This window comes from Filicampus tigris, chromosome 22, assembly GCF_054856515.1.
Source record: "Filicampus tigris isolate MCC_2025a chromosome 22, RoL_Ftig_1.0, whole genome shotgun sequence".
In the NCBI taxonomy this organism is placed as follows: Eukaryota; Metazoa; Chordata; class Actinopteri; order Syngnathiformes; family Syngnathidae; genus Filicampus; species Filicampus tigris.
Genome location: NC_141238.1, coordinates 5,971,136 through 5,993,954, shown reverse-complemented (window position 1 = coordinate 5,993,954; position 22,819 = coordinate 5,971,136). Strand labels below are relative to the sequence as shown.

The window sequence follows — 22,819 nt, the reverse complement described above, 5'->3', positions numbered from 1 at the left end:
GCTGCTACAGCAACAACAGTTCACCAATGGCAGCCCCCGCCAGCGTCTGACGAGCCACATATAGGAGGAGTGTTGCGCGCACGTCACCCGCTCTGGAAATAAACACAACCACATAGCGTGAAGCTGTGCTGCGTTTGGAGGACGTCGGTTATTCGAACTCGGGAAGAATAGTGCCAACTGTCTTTGTTTTGCTCTGAATAAGCCATACAGTTGAGTTTGTTGCTCTATTTTAAAGAGTCCAAAGTGCCTCAAAAGTTGGTTGATCTCCCAATTTTGGGGGCGGGGGGGTTGTTGCGGTTGTAGACTCCAGCATAACCGCGACCCTTGTGAGGATAAGCGGTTTGGATAATGGATGGCTGGATGGATGAAAAAAGTGTCTCATGGAAATATATTAAATCTGTTCCTGGGTCCAACTGTCACGATTGGAACAGTGTTAGTAACGTTAATGTTTAAGAAGTTAACATGTCTTAAATTTAATGACAAGTCATTTCGCAAGTTTTTGGCTTTAACTGTGTCCAGAAGATGCCACTGAGTGGTACGGATTGTAGAACTGTACACGTTTGTTTCAAAAAAAATTGTTTCATTTGTATTACAAAGGCTCCCATATTGTATTCCCCATTCTAAAAACATTTTTACCTGTATGGCAATTTTGGTGACTGTTAGAAATGGGCTCTGTAATAAATTTGGTAGCCACTTTTGATTGTGAATCATAAAAACGATATAACGTCTTAAATAAATGACATTTATTTGTAGAAAGTCATAGCGTTCCAATAAGAAATACTTGAAACATCAAGAGAAATGTAAAGCCTACCGACATAACTGATCCTTGTTGTAACACTTTTCGTTAGCCTAACAGATGCCGAGTGCAGTGGTCCAACAATACTTTGTTCGCCAGAGATGTGAACCGTTTGTGTCTATTGATCCCTGATAATATCAGTATTCATATAGAGAGTTTTACCGCGTCGGTTTTCTACTTGTTTCTTGGTTAATCAGTGAATTCCATTCTGTTGCAACTTGCAATGATGTCACAATCAAAACTCTTAGGGGCCATAATCACACAACTTCGTGGCTAGTTTTTATCTAACAAGGCCTCTACTTTACGACCATATTTTTAAGGTCAGGTCAGCCAAGTGAGACAAAAACAGGAAGAGCGGGTGCCAGTATTTACCTTATGTGAGTGACATCACACTTCCTGTACTCTGACATCGGAAGGGTCTTGAGACTCGAGACTGGCGAGGGGTCAACCAAAACGGTGTATTCAGGCATGAGAACCATGTTGTCAGGCAAAAGTAGAAAATCAGTGGAAAAGTACAACCAGAAGCTCCGCCTTGTTTGCTGCAAACAGTCATGGTGACCTGCTGAGTGCTCTCTGCAATCATCGTGCAATCAATTGCAGCACTCACTGCCTCGACCCTCATGTCCTGAAAGTCTCATGTCCTAGATGTGCAAAATGTGCACATAGGGTATAAGCACAATAGCGCATTATCTACTCAGTGACTATTACACTCTTTCATCTAAACACAATACGGGTAGTTTATAAATGTGATAAGTAGGGGCATAACACTCGTCCAACGCAATGACTCACTCACTCACTCACTGTGTTGTTAGTGACGACACTGACGACTGCTCACCTCACTGCAAGTTCACACATGTGCTCACCCCTACGCACAACAACATGTCCACAATCGCAGTTTCGCCAGAGAGTTTTGGAGAGTATGCACACCTGGAAATTTCACTTAACACTTTCAGATTGTTGTCAAACCTTCGTTGGCTCATAAATCACTTAACATGGCTTTGCTGTTTCATGCTACAGTTATATTCCACGGAGAAAGTTTATGTTGAGTTTTGATATTTTTTTGTAGCATTGTAGTGTTTTTGTATGACGTCAAGATTGTCAGTATGACTGCCCATAATGACCACATATTTTAGTCACAACGTTGACGGAGTATAAGAAACTTAACATCGCTGTGATGTTTCATGCTAGCCTGATATTCTGCCCAAATTACAAACTTTTTAAATCATAGTTTACAGAGCTGGGCATTCCGCCTATGTGATGGACTGGCCCTTCCACCGTTTATGACGGACGCCCATTTTGTAGGCGATAAACGATAGACGGGAACCTTAAAAAAATGAACCAATTAAGCAGAGTCGGAAGCCCATTTTTTTCCATCTTTGTCATCGTCTACCATCTACTGTATTTTCGTGGTGAGGCTTCAATGACCGTGGCAAGGTTTCTGTTTCCTGTTGATTAATGTTCTTTTGAACTCTGGACAGGTTCCATGACCACCTGAAAAACTTCCAGATTTTCATTTTCATTTAACATTGCTGTGATGTTTCACGCTACCCCCATAATTCCGCCCATAAGGTTCCTATTTTTTTAGCCTCTCAAGCATTTCATAGTCAAAGGTTTTCAAGGGTACCACCAAAATAACAAGCAATACTTCCCAACTTTTTGGTGTGCAGCTCCACTTAAATGTTCTAAGGAACTCTGGACATTTTCCATGCACACCTGGAAAATCTTTCTTGATATAAACAATGCATGCTCACTTCCAGATGACATTTTTACATCTAACTCCTACACAATTTAATAGAGTTGCGAAATGACGGTACCACACTCATAAACATAACTTTGGGAATCTTTCATAGCAACATCATAGTGGTCATATAATTTGAGAAACCGAACCGAAAACATCAGTGGGAGTAATTATTAAACCTGGAAAGCACCATAAGTTCCTCTTTCTTTTTTGATCTTTGGGCAGAAGTGAAGCACCAAGGTGGGTACCAGGTCGGCACTGCACAAGGGTGGGGCATCCTGCCTTTTAGCTTCGTTGCACTCATGAATGGAGGCTTTTAACTCCAAACTGCACGTGAGCGACAGAAAAGGAAAGAATGTTGGCTGCTTAATGATGGCACAGGAGGGAGAGGCGAGGTCTGACTGCTGTAGGCGAGTGTGGGCGCACTTTTTTCCCCAAATACTGGCGGTGTGGAGGTTTATACAATATGTGCATGCTGGGACACAGCTGTGGGCCACATAAAGGCTAAGCTAGCGTGCCCATTCAGATAGAAGACTAAACAAACCAGAAGCAAATGTAAACATCATGCAAACTCCTGAAGTTCTATGAGATGTCTTTGTGTTTATTTGATAAAATAGTCTCTAACACCGCTAACCACCCCATCAGTTTCCATGTCCTAAAGATTGTTTGGTCATTTGAAAAAGTTTTGTGATTGTAATTAAAGACAATTATCTCTTAAAATTCAGGAATGTAAGAAAAAACACCAACTTTCACATGTCCTTAAAATCACCACACAATTTGAACATTCAAAGAACAAATGTCTGTCCTGAAAACACAAGTGACCTCAGCCGGCTGCGAGTTCAAGGGCGTTTACTCAAACAGGAAAATAACTTTTCCTACCTTGGATTCACACGTCATCATCCACAAACATAACTATGTGTTCCCTTTTGATTCCTTCTTCAGTTTTTATTGCTTGATTCAAAAATATGAATTGTAATATGTGGTTGCTGTATAGGTAACCCTCCGTCTATGTTTGTATATTTATACCAACAACATTTGCCATGGCAAGACATCATGCCGAGCCTGGTCTAGAAAACATTTTTTGATATTCCCAACGCATGTAGGTGAAACACAGGTAGGAACTGGTAACAGTTTTTGTTGCTCCTGACCCTGAAGTTACTTTAGCTCTGTTTCCACCTAGTGTTGGCAACCACATTTGAGACAGGGGCCCTCATTTCTGATTGTTAAGACATTATTTGTGACATGGTGGTGATCTACAATTGTGCATTTGTAGTTTTCAGTTTACACCCATGCATTATGCACGTTGCCAATGATGGTTACGCAGAAACACAACATATGAGTAGATCCATCCACTAGTCCATGCGAAGACCAGCGTATCTAGATTGAAAACAGTGTGTAAATAGAGGTAATTTTTCTACATACATTTTATGTGTACCCCGAATTGTTCATAAAAAGGGACGTTCATATCTCGAGGTTCCACTGTACGTATATCGACGGACATACAGTCAACATGTACATTTTGTGCTGTCTTACACTGGTGCTAATTTTAAGGTGCAACCAGGCACAATAAAAATAAACACAGGAACTAGTTAAAATATTTCAAAGATGGCTAATGCTAATTAAAGTTGTTAGTTCTTCAGTTTGTCTGCTAGAGATTACCGCAGTGACACACCTTCCCAGTCATGCATTGACTTCCCCCAAGTGGAAAGGCAAACTTTCAGAGCCTTGCGACTAAGTCATTAGTCATCCCCACACACACTGAGATATAAATATGAAAGATTTGATTAATATTACATAGTGCTCTTCTCCCACTTTAATCTGGGACAGGCACTTGGCACATGTCACCATAAAGTGGACGACAATGTCGGCGTCGAAATGAAGGCCACATGATATGCGCAGTCCTGAGTGAATGTTTAACTCACTCGTGCTTATTTTTAGCTGGGATGAAATGGACACGCGGCCAGGGACGGTCTGAGTGGCAGCAATTCAATTATAGTCAACTTTCACCTTCTGTTATGAATGTGTTGTTGACGTTGTCTCACATTAAAAATGGAGTGAAAGGAGATTTTCAAAAAGATATCAGATCTGATCATAAAAGAGAACGATCTTTTACGCTTTATCAAGCAATTCCAGTGGCGTCATTGGAAGTCTTCACCCACCACAAGGAGTTATCAGCAAGAATTAATTACAAAATAATACCATTAGGCATTCTTGTATGTTGTCTGTTGTGACGTATTTAACCCAAAATGAAATAATATTAATAAGAAAACAAAAAGAGAATCTGTAAAAACTATGGAAGTAAGAGTAAGACATTTTTCTTTGTGTAATGCGTGTAACAAAAATAATACATGAATACAAACAAGAGAATTCAAATTTTAATAAAGTAGAATAACTCCAAACAAAATATATACCGTAGTGTATATCTTTAAGGATGTATATATTAGAATCATAAAATATATATATTTTTAATCACAAACCTAACTTATATAGCTGTATAGTCTTATTCAATTTGGACAAAATGTGCTACCTATGTGCAGAGCCAGGCATTTGTTACATTTTGTTCCCTTGGATCAAGTTTAATGATTTGATGATTATATGGAGGTTTGTGCACTCTGAGATCTCTTAACTGTCTTCTGTTCCCTGGAATTCGGTCTGCCTGCCAAATAAGTCTATATAAGAAAGTCAAGACTGATAGACGGTGAATGCTGAGCTTATCTTTTATGCAGATAAGACCGGGTTGTTATTTTTTATTTTTTTTATCAAAGGCCTCAGTCGCAATGCCGTCTTTGAACATAACATTTCTAGCTCCACCCTTTTGGAGAGAAAGATCCAGAGAGTTTTGGAACGTGCGAGTCAGTGACGGCACTCCCTCCAGTGCGTGACGCATGCTCCAAGCCGCCCTCAAAACAGTTGGGGAATCAAATCAGGCAGTCCTCGCCCACGCCAGCTGCCGTTCATAATACAAGACAAATCTGAGCAGGCATTACGTGCCCAACCTGCACATCAGCGGAAATAAATACTCTTTAGAGTCCTTGTGTGGCTTATTCGTGTTGTGCCTTCACCACCTTGAAAAGTTGTCCCTAAGACGGTAGTGTGTGTACTTATGTGGGTAGTATGAGTCACACATGAAAAATGTGTCATACAACTAGAAAACTGCTTTGTCAGCACAGTTTTGTTAAATTCTAACATAATGTTTTCCATTAAGAAGGTGCATGTTTTGGCAGCACCCAACCACAGTTGTAGGCTACCTGAAGGAGGAGACACAGAATGGTCACTTCCAGAGTGGGAAGTGCTTGTGTTACCCCTATGTAGTTAAATATTTTATTATTCTCAAGTAGTGCGCTTGTGTGTCAGTGACTTAAGACAAAAAAACATCTCCCCTCGACCAAAAAAGGGTAGTAACTATATTTACATAGTTTACCGAAAGAGCTACAGGACCTATTTAAGCTCATTTCTACAATTGCCAACAAAAACCCAAAGCAACAAACAGCCTCTCAGATTAATTAAAATGTGGAGGCCTATACTGTACAATATACCATGAGTTCCCTTAGCAGCATTAAAGGTGATCTTACCTTTTCCAGTACACTCTGAAGGGTGGTCATTTCATTGGCTAAGAGACTGAGGATTGGAATAAAAAGAGAAAATGACGTATACGCTCTCCCGGCTTTAAAGGTAGAAAGACGCAACAGCACTCCTGGCTTTAGTGGTAGAAACGCGATTATGCACTCCCGGCCTTAATGAGTTAAATTACACTTGCACTTCACTTCATTTGTTTAATGTGACAGTATTCCTCCAAAAAGGTCTTTGTACAAATAAATGCCTCACTCTAGCTAATGAATGACTCTTCCACCATCTGCATTTGAATAAATAAACTGCCACGGTTTGTATGTATGGTAAAGCCAGGCCTCACACATTCACAAACTCTCAATACAGTTTCAGAAAATTACCCTCAAAACCTTCAGTAAAAACATTCTAAATTTAGGCAAGAGGCAAGAGGCCCAAACAAAATGAGCATTTTCTGCAATCAATTGCCAAAACATCCCCTTGAACTTACAGGGGAAAGCACTGTTTGTTCTGTGTAGACACGCCAACCACTATCAAGAAGGCTGACTCATATCACGGGACATGCCTAGACTTGTCAGAGGTGCTGCGGTGGGTCCGTGTCAAGATAATGAAGCCCATAAAGCTGCAGTTTTGCTTTTTTTCCTTGCAACCATTAAAATGATAATTGGATGAAGGAGTTGAAATACGGTGTTGCTGGGTTCTTTTAAAGGAGTTGAAATACGGTATTGCTGGGTTCTTTGAGGTGTCTGCATGTGTGTGTGGGTGGAAAATGGGTGTACGTATAGCACATGTTGCCATGGTGATGTCCAAAGACATGAGCAACACTTAAAGACTGAACAGACCATGACTAAAGGCTATGTAAACATATGCGTGAAAAGTGATCGTGCTAAAACCTATACTGTCAGATAATTTTACCAAAACAGAAATCTGAGGAAAATCTTTTCAGGAGAAGGCAAAATATCAAAGTGTGGATTGATTGCAGAGTTACTCCTCCACACACACGTGACATAAAACACCACAGCTGAAATGTATAAATGTAAAAATTTGTTATTTACTATGTAATAAAAACTCTATAATGTATATAATAGATGAGAATATGAAGTTGATTGGGAATGAATTTGCCTTCCACAGTCCATGTCACTTTTAACACTGACTTGAAGTCTGCTGCTGCAATAACACAATTGTGATGTTTCTACAAGTCTGTGAAAAGTCATACCCTCGCATTCGTCTGATATTCTCACGATATGGCCTCAGAGGCTCGCAGGGCGGTGGCAAAAAAGAAAGATAATCTCTGGTTGTCAGCACAGGCCCGTGCAGAAACTGTAGAACACAGCTATCAATGTCAAGGTCTGCCACACAATTTCTTGTGGCCTGCGAAAGCAAATCATGCAAATCATGTGCATCAACTTCTGCTGACAAGATTCAACTACTGATTCTTCTCAAATCTACCAAATTTTAAATTGTCATATGTAATGAATAATAGCTGTGATATACTGCGAGCATTTTCATCGTTTCTCGAACAACAGTTGAACAAAGTATCATCCTTGACGTGATTTGACAACTGGTTAGATATCAATTTGTTGTTTGCATGTAATATGATAGGTAACTCAAACATGGTTTCACAGTCATAGCAGCACCCTGAAAGAAACTGGAACTACGTGGCCTGTGACAAAATTTAGTTTGACACCCCTGCTATAGAATGACGAACATTAACAACACACTTCTCACCCCAACTCTTAAGAACCACATTCTGACAAGCTCCGCCCACACTGCAATATCCAAACTATATAGCAGCAACAAACTACGTGGTGGATCCTCTCCTCGGTGGCGACAAATAAATTACACGTCATCGCAACATGTGACATAATGGATCAATCAGCAATCATTTCTGATGAGTGCGCGGCATGTGCTGCAAACCGATCGCCAACATGTCGCACAGCACAGCGCATCGGTCACGTGATGCAATGTGGGGCCATGTCGCCTGCGCCGACGTGGGAGTATAAAGAAGCCTTTACTGGCATCCAATTCTCTGCCCCTAGACAGAAAGTGAACAATATCAAAAGTGATCTCAGCATCTTTTGCAATGGGAAATATATCCACCCAAGAACAGGACACTTATGGGAAAATCATTAAATTATGCTTACGAGACCCCGTTATAAGATTATTTTTGTACATGCCACCCACTTGTGCACACACGGTTAGACACATTTACAGCCTCACTTTTTAAAAAAAAAACAGACAAAGCAGCCAGACGCACATTTGAGTCTAGCCTAAATCCATCGTCACCTTGCAAAAACAGTGCTTCTTGGTCATCCGTGTGTATTTATGAGCGCATAATTCCTAGCGTGACATAGTAAGTCAAGTCAGGGACAGGTTTGGAGAGACGCTCGCCCCCCCCCCCCCAAAAGCTGCACTTTGAAGATTAGCAGACTACTTTTGCTACACTGACTTGTTCTTTTTCGGGATGTTTCAGTCAGAACAAATTCCTGTGTTCCAGCACGTGTATGTGTGAAGGTTGGCTTGTGGATGATCAAAGGTTGGTCTGAGTGTAATTGTTCAAGGCATCGGTATTCAAGCGTTTCCGTGACTGAACGTCTTTGATGGTGAGAACTCAAGTGTAAAAGACCCCCTCCCGCGTCTTCCTCACTAAAGTTCATTTATTTATTTCACCCATGGCAAAATAAGACAGAAAGACTTGGATCTTCAGCACCAACATGGCTTGAGATCAGGAAGAAGACGACACGATGACAGTCATTGTGAGTCATTTAAAGTAGCATTTTCACGCACCTTTCTAATCAAGGCTTTTCAACGCTGGCCCTGAGTATGTCCTAGACGCACTTAGCTTGACGACATCTCATGGATCCCACAACATAATGATCACGCTCGGAAGCCATCTGTTTTGTCATAAACCTTCCAAATTACTGTCCGCCCCGTGAATATGAGCATTAGCCAAAGCGCAGGCTCCGAGCACCGTCAAAAAGATGCATGTTCCAGGGTCGCATTCATAATGTGTAATTTTTTGGTGCTGTGACATCGATGGATATGCCTAGAACTATGGCGCAAGGAACAGAGGAGGAAGCCACAAAGGGGAGGTGGAGAAATTACAGTAGCTTGAAGTAGAATCAAAGATTCTGAGCCTCATTTAAATAGCGGGGTGCTTCTGGAGAGGGATTATTCAGTGCGGAGAGTGCTGCCAGGAAACGAGAGAGAATGAAAGATGGAAGGGGGCTGACCTACTTCGAATGGGAATTGGAATCTAAGATGGGCAAAGAAGATGACGAGAAAAGCTTCGTGCTAGCATGTGGCTAATTGAAACCAGACCCTAATTCTGCATTTGTAAGACATACTCCGCTGGATGCTTTTAAGGCCTGACCTCAGAATGTTACAGGAATCGAGCAAAACATGGCTGAAGACCATGATATTTGACCTTTATACCTTCCCCAGTAAGAGTTACAATTTTCAACTTCCTTTATTTTTCTGTAATGCTGCATCAGTGGAATAGAGAGGCATTTGCTGTGCGACAAAATGAAGTGACCATCTGACTGGACGGCAATGCTAATCCATCCGTCCCACTAACTTCAAATTTGTTTGTCTCGTGGCCATGTTTTTCCATTTTTCCTCCCCTCATGGAATACTTAATCTATATGTAATTAAATGTCACATCTATCACACAGCGGAAGATTAATAGTTAGCAAGTGGAAACAAATATTGACCATGGGGACATGCATTGATGTAAAGCAGAGGCCTGAGGGAATGTCTATGTCTTTGTTCTGTTTGATTGATATGGCAATGAGACAGGAACACCAGGAGGGTCTTAAATCTTCAAATATGACTGCGCTCCAGCCATGTTGTGCTGGAGGAGTAGCAGCGATGCATATAAATACATCACATTAATAGACGCATTGTCTTTTTGACTGCTGGGACAGAAATCTCGTCAAGGCCAATCATGGAGTAATAAGTAAAGCAGTTTTCTACCACCATTATTATAGCATCACATTCATGAAAATATTGTCGAGGTGACAGATATGAGGATTCAACAAGCATCTTAGTGGCACACAACCTCGCCCAAAACAAAAATAACAACTGGTTGAGCTGTTTCAAATTCCTCGGATTGCAAAATGACCCCGGGGTTTACGTGAATAGAACGAAAGATGGCGGGGGAGGCTTGCCCTGAAGAGATCTTGCAGGATGATTAACACAAAAGTGTAGAAGCATAGTGAGAATACAGTTGATGGTATATAATCTACTGCTAGATCAAAGGCAGGGAACTGGAGGTTGCATGCTAGAATTAAATTTAAAACCTTTGACCTCTGCCAAGGCCAAACAATCCCAATTGGAATCATCACAACTGTGTTGGCAGCTCTGCATTTCTTGGCATTTAAAGCCAAAATACAGTGGTCCCTAAAAATGGTGTACTGTACAGTAATCTGTGTTTACAGTACGGTACAATATTGTCATAAAAAAACAACAATGCCTCCGAGCCCGCAAAAAAGCAAACATGCAAAGCTGTCTACCATGACAAAATAATACCGACCAATACTTACCAAGCCACACTATTGCTCACATTGGTTAGCATGTTGGATGTTATCCATATGCGGCTTGACTATCATCATATCAATATCAGCATTGTCTCATGTGCCGTCCTCTCCAGATAACATACTGAAAGCGGACCTTAATGCCCCCTCCTCCTGCTTCACTTTGCTTCCATCTGAGAAATAACAGACCGAGTGGAGAGCACCATGATGTCATCCCCTCGATCGATGGTGCCGTGGGGCCGCCTCGATGTGCTTTCTGCTAAATGTATTAGCGTCATACTTCAACGCGAGTCTCTTGAGTGAAAGCAAGCGCCGTGTTCGGAGATTCTAATAGAAGACACGGAGTTTGGTCCAAGTGTCAATATAGAGATTACAAGCTCCAGGTTTTAGCTAAATCAACACAGGCCCCATCTTTTTGGGGACTTCTCTGTAAATCTGTGACGTCTTCCACAACAAATTCCTCTAAGCACGCCTTTACAGACCTATGATTTGATGTTGTCTTGTCCATCCCTCAGTAGCGCCTTCCGGAGAATTAAAATATGATAGCATCCACCTGCGGTCTTTTCCGATTGACACGAAATATATGTTCATCATGGCAGTATGCAAAAATCAAACAAAAACATATGCTGCGAAAGCGCAGGGAGTATGCCATTTTGGTTTAAAGGTGCCATTACCAGTGGTCATTAGTCCAAGAGAATTCACTGGATCGCCACCAAGTCGGAACAGTGTATTCTAGACAGATGGATGTTTAATTGTTAGTTGAGAGTTTTCATCGCAGGGTGTGGGCGGACTTGGGCAGCAAACTTTGATAACTTGCCATCGAACATGAAACTCATGAACATGAAAAATAATTCAGCTCCATACGGTCAGAGCTTGACCAAATGCCTTGTTTGTTTTTAAACTGCATAGCAGGCCAGATCAGATGTGTTTTTGGGCTGTATATGGTCCATCAGCTGTAGGTTTCACAGTCCCTGCCATGAGTGTGTGATCTGCTCACGGGCACACAAAGGTTTAAGAATCTGAATGATACTAGCGCTGACCTCAGAAATCTTATAAATAAGTGATAAAGCAATCACAGGGCCAGACACCAGGGACGAGTGGGAGGATAGAATCCGAGAATGCTCACTGTTTGTAATGATGTTTGTGTTTGTAATGCTTTCTTTAAAAACAATTCGATTTTTTTTTTTTTTTTATCGCGCCAACTCGAATACTAACAACACCTGTGTCAAAACCTGCATACCAGCTGTTGAGATGAAAAAACATGGGAAGAAAATTTCAAATGTGACATGCGTTGGTGTATACGTGCACACTTGCTTTATGTAACATGATGTGGGCTTTGGATGCTGAAGCTATCACTGGAAGCGAGCCAAGGTTGAGAGAAAAAAAAAAAAAAAGAAGCCCGACAGAGATTACCGGAATGCAGAGTCTATCCGCATCTCAAAGTCACCCAGAGTGTCACGGCTAAAGGGATAACAGGGGGGGTCTGGTTCAGGGAATATAGAATTTACACTGATAGAGACAGAGGACACCCATGACCTGTCAACTGTCCTGTGTGTGTATGAGTGTGTTGCTCCTTGGACGCGTAGGGGTCATAAGGGTTTTTCCCTTTACTGGCTATAATGCAGAATGGGTCACACTTCGTTAAAGCTAATTACATGTCGGAGAGTAATTTAGAGGTGACCTTCATGATTAGTAATAAGTGTAATACGCACACCCACGCACAAAATCACCATGCAGTTGGCTTTCTGTGTGGCACTATGGGTGGAGAAGTATAGTGGTGCTGTTATTCCAGAGATGCAGACCCACCGTGATTTGCCGGAATGCCCATATGTCGATATCCGTGGAACTCCTGATGTTATGTATTAGAGGTGTGCATCTCTCCACAAAAGACGATTCGATACGGTTTTCGATATGTTAGGTGCGAAACGAATCAAGGACGGTTCGATTTTGAAAGTGGAGCGATTCGGTTCTGTTCAACTCAGTGAGATTACGATTCGATTCGATATAGTATAGCTCAGTTCGATAGTGTATGATGCAATTACTTTTTTGGTGTTATTTTACACACATTTGAATGAATTGTCAGAACTGTAAATGTGCCAATTCCTTCTAAGATATATCTCTCGAAGAAAAGATGATTCGATACCTATCTTGATACATTTCAAAGTGGAACGATTTGATTCAGTTCAATGTGATGCACTCGCACTTTTTAAATCAAAAAAGATTTTTTGGGGTTCAAACCGTTTTTTGTTACACCCCTTTTATGTATGGCATGTAAGATAGTATAGGGCTGCAATAGAGCATATGAAGATGCATGCAGATATTGAAGTGTGCTATAGATAATTTAATTAATCGATTAATTAGTCTGCGGGTAGAGGTGGCTGTGTGAAAGGGAATAGCATAAAGATGATTGAGACGTTAAACGCCCAGCACTCACTTCTCCTGCTCTCTTGTGTTGAAAACATTGGCCTGGCTAAACATTTTCCGCTAATTATCCAATCGCTAGAATCTACATTGTGTATACAGCAAGGTCCCACATTATTGGGTTCTGCGTTAAATAAATGCTGGATCTACTGTTTCGATAATTTTGCGCCAACTCCATGTGAGAGGGGACTTCAGCTATTTGTCTACATGAGCTTATGTTGGGAATTGGATCGAATGAAGTTTCCATCAGAGTGGACATCTTGGTGATGTCATGTCTCTCAGCAACCCACATACACACATCTCTTCAGGGTAGGTCAATAAGTGCGTCGGGTATGGGCAGGGGTAGAACTCAATTGACCTACATTGCAGACATAATCAACAATGGCCATTTGATGAGTGTCCACATACACTGCACACACACGCAAACACACGCGCACACACACAAGGCCTTGTCACTGCACAACAAAACGTACGACAACCCAAAATGCATCTGTCTCGCCGTCATAATAGCCAGCTTGTTATTAGCCGGCTTGCCCCGACCCCCGCCGGGCAACCCGCAGAGGCCTCAAAGGGGCCCTTTTATTTGTGTGTGGTGCCAAACAAGGCTGGCACAGACCAGGAACAGCGTGGGCGCGTGGGAAAAGCGTGGCTGCTCTCGTGATCCGACACAATGCGCTTGAAAAGCCTGCAGACACAAAAAGCAATGAGTGAAAAGTCACAGTTTGTTTTTATTGCTTTAAAAAGATGCTTGCCGAACAACGGAGGACAATTTATGATCTACTAAATAAGCGATGTCATGGCATTGCCTAAAATCTCCTAATCGTCAAATACAAATACAACTTTAATGCTCAAAGGGTGCATATGTGAATGATAACTTAGGATCCCTCTAATACTATATATGAATCAATTGGAATTTTGTCTCCTTGACAACACATTTCAGCATTCTAACACAATTTTGTTAAATTGTGTTCACTTGTCCAACTGCTAACAAACATTTGTGTCTGATTGCTCCCATCTGAAAAGATGTCTACAGCGATGTATCTGATCCGTATAAACAGCATCCTCCGGTTTTTCATTGGCCTCACTGATTAGATCTCAGTGTTCTCCAACCAGTCTCGCTGCAGAACATAACCTCTCAGCACAGCATGCGATCAGTAAATTACACAGCAGAAGTTGTTGTTTGGCTGCACAAACGACGGGCCTTTTTCACCCTGTACTAGATGCTAAAGACAAGAATACACTGACAACACGTAGTTGGCTCACTCTCCGCGGCGTGTTGAGAAAATATTAGGTTTCTGAGTATTCCTTCCTTGAAAATCAGACGTGCAATGTAATTCCTGGAAAAATTCATGGATTTTTGCTACAAAGGTATGCCAAGCTTGGGTCAATCCATAGCTAAATTATTGTCTTGTTACATTCAAGCTTCAAACAGAGAATAAATACCTTTCTAGCCTTACCTTTACCACCTGGACTTTAGCCCCACCAGCGCTGGATATCAGCACCTGCTCTTTGGAACAATACATCAATCAGGCTTAAGGGATGTCAACGCAAATAGCACTACACCATCTTTGTTCCTTGACCAATCATCAAGATGACGTTGGAAGCTCTTTATTTAATTTGTTTCTGGAGTTTCTTTTCGGGGCTCAAGCAGTAGTGATTCTTTACACCGGGGTGCCCAAGTCCAGTCTTCGGCAACCCCTATCCAGCCTGTTTGACACGTTTCCCTCCTCCAACACACCTGATTCAAATGACCAGGATCATTATCAGGCTTCTGCATAGCTTGCTGATGAGCTGATCATTTGAATCAGGTGTGTTGGAGGAGGGAAACGTCTCAAACAGGCTGCATAGGGGCTCTTGAGGACGAGACTTGGCAACCCCTGCTTTACACGATATTCTTAAAACTGGAAAATTGGATTAACGTCAAGTTAACTATCCTACTAATTTAACAGAGATACAAAACATGCCTTGCAAAAAGAGACTCGATCCTGACATCATGTCATTTGGTATTTCCTTAGTCAACATGAGCTCGTTCAGTAGCCAAGTGGGACATGGACGACGGTTGAACATAGAGCTTATTCATCCGTGTGGCCCTTACAGGGGCTTGTGATTTGGCCTTCTAACATCTGTTACACACCAGCTGACCTCTGGACGACACACACAGATATTTACAACTCCGTTTGGCTGGGCATAGAGCAACCTTGGTTCCTCAAAATCTTCAGAAACCGTGTACAAGCCTTCTGAGCAAAACAACACTTGATCGAAAGGGGAAGTTGTGCTTCCTCAATGTCACCAAACAGAAGACCTGAGCCTTGGATGTATAAGAAACTTGGTGAAATTTGATACACGTGCTATACTTAAGCAAGAAAAACGGACAAGTCAGATAGCAGAACTGAAAGATTTGTCATATTTATCTCACATCTGTGCTGCATCTTCGCTTCCCGATCCTCTCCAAATACTAATCTCAATAACAATCTGATTTCTCAACATAATTTACACCTCATCCCCAAGGACACTTTGAGGTTTTACATACATTAAGAGCTTGAATCGTCACTCAACGCATTTGCTTGTGCGATCCTTGGGGAGAGTGTATTGTGTGTGGCTTGTCGCATGCATTACACTTGCATTAGCCCCTGAAGAAAGCAGGAGGAATCCAGCTATTAATATGTATGCATGCAAATCATTCTCAAAATACTATACTAAGTAATGCCTTATACGTTTTATTTATACTTTAACCCCTTAGACTAATAATGATTGTTGCAGACTGTATCCATCAGTTCAAATGTACAACAGAAGCATTAAGGGCAGGGCTGAGCAGTATTTTTGGTAATTCACTTTAAGATGGTCGGCTAGCTATGTTTGGATCTGTACCTTTATTTGTGAGCGTACGTCAGCGTTCGTTTTATCACCCGCAAGTGAGCGGCATGCCTTTAAAGAGCAATTAACTACAACGAGATTTATGTTGAATAGGAGGCGGCAAAGTAGTGAAGACAGATGACTGCCTGCCAGGAAAGGCAGTCCCGAGGATGATCGGACATCTGTGAATAGCTCATTAGCTTTATAGCTTTAGGAAATGATGAGGTTTTCCAGGATATGTTAAAGAAAGCGAGGTTTATTTCCAAAAGCTGCTTCTTTTCTCAGCGATAGAGGGAAAGATGATCAGCAGTGGGTTAGGAGGAGTATCCCTATAGCATGAGTGATCAGAACAAATAGAACCAAACCAGACGAGCTGATAATCAGGCAGAGTTAGGTAGAGCTGGGCATTCCGTCCCAGGGACGGAATGGTTCGGGGTCGGAGGATGATTATTTTTATGAACAGGGACGGAAAGGTACCCAGGTCACGGATGGAGTACAGACTGGCAAAAAAGGGTAAAGTGGAGTTAGGACCACATTCTTAGACTGCTGATTCTGCCCAGTGCGATCATCTGACATCGGTAGTGTCGTAACACTAATCCTCCTGCAGAGGGCACCAATTATGTGCTGTTAAATACAAAGGTGACTTCTTTACTCGGTGACACCTGATAAATGCTCCCCCGCCCGAGGTGACGCAAGCCTAGGCGTGATGCCGCTTCTCCCCACAAGCATGCCAAATATGAAGTCCTTGCTTGGTCCACATATGCTTTCGAAATTTAAAAAAACTTGCATTGAATCCATCTTATAAAAATACCCACTGCTTAAAATTTAGGGGAAAATTATGAGACCTTGTCAATCCCTGATTGAGGTTTGTCTCAGTACTTTTGGCATTTCTTCTGGGAGAAGGAGAGGTTTGAACTCCTGCCAGACCTTGTTGGATAAAAGACCTGCCATCTCTGTGATTGAATGACCCTCTGAGTAACAGTCCCGCTCGCTATACTGGAGATACCCCTAGTTGCTTCCTACAATTCCTGTGCGTATACATCTAGTGTGTGTGTGTGTGTGTGAGCGTGTCATCTATCCATCCCTAGTGGACTATTTGGCAGTATAGGACGGTGAGTCAGTGGTGTAATGGGATCATCAAAAGCCATCAGGCTTCCATAAATGTGTCTGTGAGTTAAAAAAAAGAAAAAGAAAATGGAGATATATGCTTTTCATCAAATGCCACCAAGTATTGTAATGTATTGGAAATTAACTTAACCTAGCGTACGTAACCTTTGCATTCCTTAGAACCAAAACATGGTAAAATTGTCACTTTGGCAACAAAGAACAAAAAGTTTGGAATTACCATTTAGAGACCCAACAAGTCCAGTGCCCCTGCTTGAACATTATTTAACATCTCGCTGGTGAGCGTTAACAGAGATAACAGACAAAATCACAGGCTTCCCAGATAGCAAAATATGGGTGAATCAATGTTGAAATATGGTTCGGCTTAAGTGTTGGATCTACGTTGAAACCTAAAGTAGAAATTATACAGAAAGCGCAAGGTTGATAAAATGTTGGGTCAACGTTTGCTTTTCAACCATAAATCACACAACATCAATGTTGATTTCAACCATCATCTAAATGGGAATTAAAATACTGTAAATGGACTGTCACTTATGTAGTGCTTTTCTACCTTGGGTATTCAAAGCACTTTGCTCTGTACCTCATCTACCTATTGATGATGCAGCATCAGGAGCAACTGGGGGTTCAGTATCTTGCTCAAGGATACTTCGACATGGTCACCATGGCCGGGGATTGAACCCACAACCTCCGGGTTGGGAAACAAGGACTCTACCACTGAGCCATTCCACCCCACTGCAACAAAAGGGCAACCAAAAACAAAGAAAAAAGTGGTTAAAAAAATGGAGAGTGAGAGAGAGATACAGTACACACACTTTTTGTGGTTGAAAAAGGCCTGTCCCCCTCAGAATATGCCCCCTTCCCACCTCCCTCCGCTGAAGTAGAAAAATAGAGAAGGGCAAACATAGATAGATTGACCTTTCAAATTTTTTAACTCAACCAAAATACAATGTAGATTCAACAGCATCCTTGACTCACAAACTTCAATGCTGACAAAATATTGTTGACCCAACATTGATGAAACATTCTTCAACTAAAACCAAAAATCAACCTTCTCAACCCGAATTCAACATTGATTTAACATCTTTTGCTATCTGGGTTGAATACACAGTTGCACATAAATACAGTGGATACAGTGGTCAAAACATGATTTTAGATAAGAACCTCGTGTTTCTGTCTAGCACATTATAATTATCAGCCCACTGACGCACATCACTGGAGCGTGAGAATAGACAGGAAAAAAAAAAGACAGGCTTTAATGAGTAGGCATACTCAAGATAAATACAGACTTGATTATTCGGCCTGTTCGGACAGGGCTGCAGGGGTGCGTCGTCCTTGCGCTGAAAATTACTCGGACGGTTCCAGCCCAGTTGTTTGTGTTTGTGCTCTATCCATAATGAGATTTGCTCTTGATTGAATTTGGGGATTTCTCGCAGAGGCTGTCTAGGCGTAGAACCGAATGGAGCCGCTGGGAGAGGGCTTGGGTGGTAGCCAAACAGTTTCAGGTTGCAGCACAGCTCACGTAACACCTTTGTTATGAGGGGGGCAGGGGTCAGGGATGTCGTATTGTGCAAAGGAACAAACAAAGGTGTGTGCACAAGGATAAAATCACGCATAAAAGCGAAGGTCAGGCATTAGGGAACAGGTTTGACATACCCCTACAAAACATCTCGGCAATCTCCTTAAGACAAATCCACACCCACTGACACATTTTACACACACCATGTTGTTTTGCCACAAGCCACACCCCCCCCTCCTCGGCTCACCTGCTGTCAGAGGATTCTCATTGGTAAACTTAGTCTGGGATGGCAACACCCTCTAAAAGTTCAGTGACCTCCGTGTTTACGCTCAGAACCAAACTATTGACACACATGAGCACACATGAACGCTGGGGGTTTGGATTTTTCACTGATGTTGGTATTTTTTTTATTAGGGCTCAAATTTCAAAGATATCGTTGTTATCGGAATGAAAAGTCGAGACTTTCAGGCCTTGACAAATTTAAATACGGTACATATCCCAAAGCCAGTTTCACTCGGTGGCATGAAATTTGGTAGGCATGTCCATCACAAGTAGACCCACAAAAAAAGTCTCAAGAAGCCATCCCTGAAAAGACACTTTCAGTCTGCCATTTTCATTTAGAGCAAACAAAATTTCAGACCCCAAAGCCAGCGTCATGTGGCCACATGCAATTTGGTTGGCATGTCTATCATGAGAAGACCTATTAAAAATGTCTCCGAAATCGCCATTTTGGTTTGAATTGGCAGTTTTGACCGTTTTCAGGTGTTCTTCATAGATGAACTCACCCTAAAGGTTTTGTCTGATTGCTACCAGATTTGAACTATTCATACCAGACAAATTTTCACCACTAAATAGCGAACCAAGGCAGAGCATGGCGACATCATGTGCTGACCCGCCAGCAAACACAGAACTCAAGTCAGCCGACATAAACGGATCTTTCCTAGGTCCATAGGTTACCCCTACTGGCAAAAATGTACAGGTGCAGTCAAATTCAGGCATATACTGTACATTCTCAAGGTATACACTTGAGTGTTGATCCAACTTGGTAGCGAATTGCACACCTGCAGCCTTTCATGGAAGCAAAAATACACACGGGACAGCCTCACGTTTGTACAGGTACAGGAACGGGGGAAGTGCGACATACCATCACCTGCAATGTATACAGTCCACTCGTTGGACACAAATGGTAAAATAACATAAATTCTCTTAGCGGGCTTTCTTTGCATGTTTCTCCTGTGGAAAGTCAACCCAGCATTACATGCATGTTAGAGTCTGATCACGTGTATTTAAAGAGTACACCTTTATGTTTGAAATTCATAGCAGCAAGTGCTTTTGGCTTCTCAAGGTGCACGTGTTGTTGGGCAATAATTAAGGAATCTGGTCATTTAATTTATTATAATGTGACGTGGATCAAAAACAGTTACTCTTGCTTTCGCAATGACGGTTCTATTCCACTAAATCATCATGTGAGCTCAATATTGAATCTTTCATAGATTAAAGGGTGAAAATAGTTTTTTTCTCCACAAAACAGTAACCATACATAACTTTTGATGAGTGTGTTTAAACCAACACAGTGGCGCCATTAAAATGGGTCAAAACAAGTCATTCATTTGTGCCCCACGTGAACATTCGTCATAAGCCTCCCAGACTGATCGTTGGTGACATTTCCACTAGTGTACCGTGTTGCGCTAGGCTGCCCGTCTAGACTGTTGCATAATGAATGGGGGACCACTTTGGTGGTCGAGGCATGTGCTCGTCGGATTAAAACCAGTCGGGAATTACACTTTTCGGGACAAAACCGTAGCTCAAGCGCAAACAGAATATGGTGAATTACTTCAGATAAATCTGGCTGTATGTATATATATATATGTATATATATATATATATATATATATATATATATGTTTATATTTATGAATACATGCATATGTGTCTGCGTGAAGCGATCCACATGATCAGATATCGATCGGGCTGAGTGTTTGGCTGTCTGTGCTGAGGTCAGCAGGCTCTTCCCACAGATCCTACTCTGTGTAAACACAGCTGCCTCCGTCTGTGTGGGTGTGTGCGCGTGTGTGTGTGTGTGTGTTAGGGGAGGCAATTACAGGATCGGGAGCTTGGGATAGAAGGCAAGCGTATGAAGGTTATTAAGGAGGGGCTGTAAAAAGGGGGTTTTAAGTAACCCTGCTGGAAAAAAAAATGTTACTTTGTGAGGGTAAACACGAGGTTGGGGCTCGGGTTGGGGGTCCGCTATCAGATGAAGGGCAGATTAGGGGAGCAGCTACATGGATTTAAATGTAGTAAGCACCAATGTTTATGTTAGCGAAGGGAGAAAATGGATGGCAGGTGTGTTTTGGGAACCAAAACATAAAGTGAATTTTGCTGCACTAAAGTTGAAAAAGTAGAGTTAATAGAAGCACAAGCGTGAAAGGCGACTAGGGCCCTATAGAAGAAAAATGCTCCAGGGAGGAAAAAAGCAAGAGAAAAATTGTTATTATTCGTCATAAGTCATATTTGCTGGAAATTTTTATGAAATAAAATGCAATATTTTCATGAAAAATGTATTATTTCTTTCGATAAAATAAGTTTAATTTTTCAGAAAATGGTCTTGTTCTTTTGGAGAAAAAAGTATATCTATATATATATTTTTTAGGCAAACAGTCTTGTTAACAAGAGAGAAAAAGTCACAATATTCTGTAAAAATGTTGGTATTCCCCGCCCAAAAACTTTTAGGGGAAAAAATTTCACATATTCGAGAAAATGTCTTTTTGTTTATCACACTAGTCAGAATTTAAAGGGAACAAAACTCTCACAAAGCTGAATTTCAAAATTGTATTTTCCATCAATAAAAGACAATCCAGTAAGAATGAAAGCAGTGCTATTTTCAGAACATCGAAATTCAACAAGAATAAAGAGCCCTATCACTATGTGAATTGCGCAAGAAAACCGCACAAGAACAGACTTGAGTTGTTTTTTCTTAGCAGCATTAGAAGGTCGAAAAGCAAGTTGTGATCATGCGTTGCCTGCATTGCAACCTTGATGTCTTCTAAGAGCATTTTTTTGTTTTGGGAACTTCCTGTTCTAAATGCGCCCAAACACCGATGACATCACTTGTGATTTGGCGTGGCAGCTTCAAGGACAAAAGAGACTCCTCTGGCCAAAAGATGCACTACAAAAATAAAAGAAATCTGAATTAGAGGAAAGCTCATTAATCAATGATATGCAATATGATAACATGACGAGCAATAAACGGGTGATTTGTTGTGCTGAAAATAGATTTGTGTTTGGAAATGCCATTAGTTAAGAGTGGAGATGTTTGCTGGCAGGTGTGGAGGTTGTTTTGGTCCAGTTGCTCTCCAGTGGGATTAAGTTTGCCCTTCAGGTCAGAGTCCAGAGGTGAGGGTTCAAACCGCGGCTGAACTCTTGTGTGGGAGCCATCTTTGTTGAGCGGGCAGTGAGGGGGAAGAAAGAAATTCATCTTCATACGCTCGCTTTGCCCTCACGTGGCACATCATTGGAGCTTTATGCAATTGGAGATGTTCATCCATAATGCATCAGCTAGTGTGTCTTATGTAAGGCCACTAGCTCTTGCATACGTGCGATCGCTCTCGGATTCTCGGGTTAGATCAGTAATTTGGAATTTACTGGTGGTATTGCACATAAATATGCAGTAAAGTCAACATTTTTTTAAAAGATTCTCCACATTTCCCCCTCTAACTGCATCCATGTGTATATTTTCTCAAACCCAAACATATATATTGTAGTTAGGTGGGATATCTACTTAAAAAACGAGAATTTGGGTTGGAAATTGCGGTATTTGTGTTCATGAGGTACAACAGAATGACCGAAACTAAGAGATAAATGCTACTTTGGCGACCCCTTACGGTCAAATCGTAAAATGCTTTTTTTCTGCTCCATCCAACCACGCTACTTTGCTGCCATCCAGTGTCATCTCGAGGTATTACATGACAATTTCTTTTTTTAAGACAAAAGAAATTGATTCAAACCATAACAAACGTGGATAAACAAATGTGAAAGGCTTTCATTTCAAATTTTTATGTAAAAAAATGAATTTAGTAGGTGTGTCATTCATGCTTATTTGGAGCACATTTATGACTGAATGAATAAATCATTTATGATGGCACATGATTTCTTCTGTAGCTTTTTTACCACACTCTTAATAAAGCTGTGTGAAATCAAAATGATTTTATGATATGTTGTTTGTGTATCGAGTAAGGCCCAAGAGTTCCACGTTAATCATGAACCATTAAGGA

The 22,819-nt window shown here is 41.4% G+C and overlaps 1 long non-coding RNA gene across 5 annotated transcripts in view; it reads left to right on the top strand.

The window, feature by feature from the left end:
- The window catches only part of LOC147126656 (uncharacterized), a 68,264-nt gene that overhangs the window by 36,283 nt on the left and 9,162 nt on the right, over positions 1-22,819 (top strand). The gene's annotated exons all lie outside the window — the stretch shown is intronic.